This window comes from Camellia sinensis, chromosome 9, assembly GCF_055761805.1.
Source record: "Camellia sinensis isolate YWXY chromosome 9, ASM5576180v1, whole genome shotgun sequence".
NCBI lineage: Eukaryota > Viridiplantae > Streptophyta > Magnoliopsida > Ericales > Theaceae > Camellia > Camellia sinensis.
The window spans coordinates 81,037,072-81,043,071 of record NC_138969.1 but is presented as its reverse complement, the minus strand read 5'-3'; positions in this window follow the sequence as shown (position 1 = coordinate 81,043,071).

Below are 6,000 nucleotides of genomic sequence, written 5' to 3'. Positions count from 1 at the left end.
AAAAGTGTTTCAATTTTTATTTTTATTTTTATTTGGGTGTGTGTGTCAGAAACAAAATAAATTAAATTTGTTATAATTATTAAATTAATTTAATTTTTTAGCAAATAATATATACAAAAAATATTACAAAATAAACACCTAGAATTATTAAAACACGTCACATAATAGGTTTCACAAACCCGAACAATACTAAGCTGGAGGGAATCTTGGACCAGAGTGTAAAAGCATATAAATGATAACAATCACATCACACGAATTAATTAATTAATATTATGATGGGAGTTCTCATTTGTCCATATCAAACTTGAGAGTACTATTAGACTTCTGTGAGTCCCCTATGAAATTTATATCCATAATTCAAATCGTTAAATATGTATGACTCTTATTGAATACTTTATTCTTGTAAAAAAATTACATTAATTAAATATCGATAACTATTTGATTATATCACATTTATGTCAACGATAAGTATAATTTTAAAAATAAATTGTCAACACAAATATGATATGATCAAGTAGTATCGGTATCCGATCAACATGATTTTTATAGACACTACAAAAAATTTGCTTTTTTGCGACGGTAAAATACCATTGCAAATATCAAAAACCCCGTCTCAAAAGCTTTTTTGCGACGGCAGCGGACTTTTAGCGACGGTAATAGGGGGTCGCAACAAAGGGGGTTGCTAAAGGCCTTTAGCGATGGTATGACGCCGTTACAAAATATAGGCGATGGCAAAAGTGCCTTTTAGCGACGGTAAAATACTGTCGCTATTAATGTGTAGAAATTTGAAGTTTTTGAGACGGCACTGTAGTGCCGTCGCTAAAAAGGTTATAAGCGACAGTAAAAATAAAGTCGCTAAAAGTTTTATTTGAGACCGAAAAGATGCCGTCACTGAAAATGGTTATTTGCGATGGTAAACATACCGTAGCTAAAAATAGTATTTGCGACGGTGAAGGATACCGTTGCTAAAGGCCTGTTGTTTCAATTAACTAGTAATGCCAATATCTTTAGCGACGACTATGCTACCGTCACAAAAAACCTTTTTTGAGACAGTATAATACCGTCTCAAAAGAAAAAAAAAAAAAACTACAACACAATTATTAAAAATATGAAAATTACCTGTATTAAATAAAAATAACAAAAAAAAAATCAATAATTATATAATAATATAAAAATTCTTGTATATAAATAAAAATTCATCCATAATTAAAGTATTCTTCCATTCATAACAACACATCATCAAAATTATCCCATCACATAATGTTGCATAATACATACATAATGTTCACAAATCTAAAGAATGTAAATCAAAATTAAAAGTATTCGTCATGATTCTTCCGTGGGTTACAAAAACAAAAGTTTGTCACAACCTTCACACGCCTGCATTCCACAAGAAACAAACTGCTACTTAGGAAATATCTGAAAATAAAAAATAAAAATAATTAATGACAATATAATTATGTGTTAATATTTTAATTACATAAAAATATAAAAAATTAACTACTATATAATTACAAAGATAGTTAAGTAAATAATTTTGGCTACACAGAAATCCGACCCTAACTCCCACACCGGGAACCCGATTGGAGTCCCATCTTCTCCCACAAGTCTCTCGTGCCAAGGCGGTCGTGTGTGCCAACTTTCGTGCCAATCCGACCCCGTTTGGTGATTTTGGGGCGTCAACACCTCGAATTCAAATTTCTTAAGGAACTACTTTGCCTAGACCGAAATAGGGCTCTAACTCTCAAATCGAGAACCCCATTGGAGTCCCGTCTTCTCTCAAAAGTCTCTCGTGCTTAGGTGGTCGTGTGTGCCAAGTTTCGTGCCAATCCGACCCCGTTTGGTGATTTTGGGCCGTCAACACCTCGAATTCAAGTTTCTTAAAAAACTAGTTTGCCTAGACCGAAATAGGGCTTTAACTCCCAAACTGGGAACCCCATTGGAGTCTCGTCTTCTCCCACAAGTCTTTCTTGCTTAGGCAGTCGTATGTGCCAAGTTTCGTGCGAATCCGACCCCGTTTGGTGATTTTGGGGCGTCAACAACTCGAATTCAAGTTTCTTAAGGAACTAGTTTGCCAAGACTGAAATATGGCTCTAACTCCCAAACCGGGAACCCCATTGGAGTCCCGTCTTCTCTCATAAGTCTCTCGTGCTTAGGCGGTCGTGTGCGCCAAGTTTCGTGCCAATCCGACCCCATTTGGTGATTTTGGGGCATCAACACCTCGAATTCAAGTTTCTTAAGGAACTAGTTTGCCTAGTTCGAAATAGGGCTCTAACTCCCAAACCGGGAACCCCATTGTCGTCCCGTCTTCTCCCACAATTCTATCGTGCCTAGGCGGTCATGTCTGCCAAGTTTCGTACCGATCCGACCCTGTTTGCTGATTTTGAGGCGTTAACACCTCGAATTCAAGTTTCTTAAGAAACTAGTTTCGCCTCTAACTTCCAAACCGCGAACCTCATTGGAGTCCCATCTTCTCCCACAAGTCTCTCGTGCCTAGGCGGTCGTGTGTGCCAAGTTTCATGCCAATCCGACTCCGTTTGGTGATTTTGAGGCGTCAACACCTTGAATTCAAGTTTCTTACGGAACTAGTTCGCCTAGACTGAAATATGGCTCTAACTCCCAAATCGGGAACACCATTGGAGTCCCGTCTTCTCCTACAAGTCTCTCGTGCTTAGACGGTCGTGTGTGCCAAGTTTTGCGCTAAACCGACCCCTTTTGGTGATTTTGGGGCGTCAACACCTCGGATTCAAGTTTCTTAAGGAACTAGTTTGCCTGGACCGAAATATGGCTCTAACTCCCAAACTGGGAATGCCATTGGAGTCCTGTCTTCTCCCACAAGTCTATCGTGCCTAGGCGGTCGTGTGTGCCATGTTTCATGCCAATCCGACCCCGTTTGGTGATTTTGGGGCGTCAACACCTCGAGTTTAAGTTTATTAAGGAACTAGTTTGCCTAGATTGAAATATGGCTCTAACTCCCAAACCGGGAACCCCATTGGAGTCCCGTTTTCTCCCACAAGTCTCTCGTACCTAGGCGGTCGTGTGTGCCAAGTTTCGTACAAAACCGACCCCTTTTGGTGATTTTGGGGCGTCAACACCTCGAATTCAAGTTTTTTAAGGAACTAGTTTGACCAGACCGAAATATGGCTCTAATTCCCAAACTGGGAACCCCATTGGAGTCCCGTCTTCTCCCACATTTCTCTCATGCCTAGGCGGTCGTGTGTGCCAAGTTTCATGCTAAACCGACCCCTTTTAGTGATTTTGGGGCGTCAACACCTCTAATTCAAGTTTTTTAAGGAACAAGTTTGCCTAGACCAAAATATGGCTCTAACTCCCAAACCGGGAACCCGATTAGAGTCCCGTCTTCTCCCACAAGTCTCTCGTGCCTAGGCGGTCGTATGTGCTAAGTTTCAAGCTAAACCAACCCCTTTTGGTGATTTCGGGACGTCAACACCTCGAATTCAAGTTTCTTAAGGAACTAGTTTGCCTAGACCGAAATATGGCTCTAACTCCCAAACCGGGAACCCCATTGGAGTCTTGTCTTCTCCTACAAGTCTCTCGTGCCTAGGCGGTCGTGTCTGCCTAGTTTCGTGCAAAACTGACCCCTTTTGGTGATTCTGGGGCGTTGACACCTCGAATTCAAGTTTTTTAAGGATCTAGTTTGCCTTGACCGAAATATGGCTCTAACTGCCAAACCGGGAACCCGATTAGAGTCCCGTCTTCTCCCACAAGTCTCTCGTGCCTAGGCGGTCATGTGCATTAGGTTTCGTGCTAAACCGACCCCTTTTGGTGAGTTTGGGTCATCAACACCTCGAATTCAAATTTTTTAAGGAACTAATTTGCCTAGACCGAAATGTGGCTCTAACTTCCAAACCGGGAACCCCATTGGAGTATTCTCTTCTCCCACAAGTCTATCCTGCCTAGGCGGTCGTGTGTGCCATGTTTTGTGCTAAACCGACCCCTTTTGGTGATTTTGGGGCGTGAACACCTCGAATTCAAGTTTCTTAAGGGACTAGTTTGCCTAGACCGAAATATGGCTCTAACTCCCAAACCGGGAACCCGATTAGAGTCCCGTCTTCTCCCACTACTCTCCCGTGCCTAGGCGGTCGTGTGTGCCAAGTTTCATGCTAAACCGACTCTTTTTGGTGCTTTTGGGGCATCAACACCTCGAATTCAAATTTCTCAATGAGCTAGTTTGCCTAGACCCAAATATGGCTCTAATTCCTAAACCGGGAACCCCATTGGAGTACTCTCTTCTCCCACAAGTCTTTCGTGCCTAGGTGGTCGTGTGTGCCAAGTTTTGAGCTAAACCAACCCTTTTTGGTAATTTTGGGGCGTCAACACCTCGAATTCAAGTTTCTTAAGGAACTAGTTTACCTTGACTGAAATATGGCTCTAACTCCCAAACCGGGAACCCGATTGGAGTCCCGTCTTCTCCCACAAGTCTCTCGTGCCTAGGAGGCCGTGTGTGCCAAGTTTCGTTCAAAACCGACCCCTTTTGGTGATTTTAGGGCATTAAGACCTCGAATTCAAGTTTCTTAAGGAACTAGTTTGCCTAGATAAAAATAGGGCTCTAACTCCCAAACCGGGTGCCCCATTGGAGTCTCGTTTTCTCCCACTACTCCCTCATGCCTTGGCGGTCGTGTGTGCCAAGTTTCGTGCCAATCCGACCCCGTTTGGTGATTTTGGGGCGTCAACACCTCGAATTCAAGTTTCTTAAAGAACTAGTTTGCCTAGACCGAAATAGGGCTTTAACTCCCAAACCGGGAATCCCATTGGAGTCCCGTCTTCTCCCACAAGTCTCTTTTGCTTAGGCGGTCGTATGTGCCAAGTTTTGTGCCAATCCGACCCCGTTTGGTGATTTTGGGGCGTCAACACCTCGAATTCAAGTTTCTTAAGAAACTAGTTTGCCTAGATCAAAATATAGCACTAACTCCCAAACCGGGAACATCATTGGAGTCCCGTCTTCTCCCATAAGTCTCTCGTGCTTAGGCGGTCGTGTGTGCCAAGTTTCGTGACAATCTGACCCCGTTTGGTGATTTTGAGGCATCAACACCTCGAATTTAAGTTTCTCATGGAACTAGTTTGCGTAGAGCGAAATATGGCTGTAACTTCCAAACCGGGAACCCCATTGGGGTACCGTCTTCTCCCACAACTCTCTCGTGCCTAGGCGGTCGTGTCTGCCAAGTTTCATGCTAAACCGACCCCTTTTGGTGCTTTTGGGACGTTAACACCTCGAATTTAAGTTTTTTAAGGAACTAGTTTGCCTAGACCGAAATATGGCTCTAACTCCCAAACCGGGAACCCCATTGGAGTCCTGTCTTTTCCCACAAGTCTCTCGTCCCTAGGCGGTCGTGTGTGCCATGTTTCGTGCAAATCTGACCCCGTTTGGTGATTTTAGGGCGTTAACACCTCGAATTTAAGTTTCTTAAAAAACTAGTTTGCCTAGACCGAAATAGGGCTCTAACTCCCAAACCGGGAACCCCATTGGAGTCCCGTTTTCTCCCACAAGTCTCTCGTGCCTAGGCGGTTGTGTGTGCCAAGTTTCGTGCCAATCCAACCATGTTTGGTGATTTTGGGGCGTCAACACCTCGAATTTACGTTTCCTAAGGAACTAGTTTGCCTAGACCGAAATATGGCTCTAACTCCCAAACTGGGAACCCCATTGGAGTCCCGTCTTCTCCCACAAGTCTCTCGTGCTTAGGCGGTCGCGTGTGCCAAGTTTTGTGCTAAACCGACCCCTTTGGGTGATTTTGGGGCGTCAACCTCTCGAATTCAAGTTTCTTAAGGAACTAGTTTGCCTAGACCGAAATATGGCTCTAACTCCCAAATCGGGAACCCCTTTGGAGTCCTGTCTTCTTCCACAAGTCTCTCGTGCTTAGGCGGTCATGTGTGCCAAGTTTCGTGCAAAACCGACGCCTTTTGGTGATTTTGAGCGTCAACACCTCGGATTCAAGTTTCTTAAGGAACTAGTTTGCCTAGACTGAAATATGGCTCTAACTT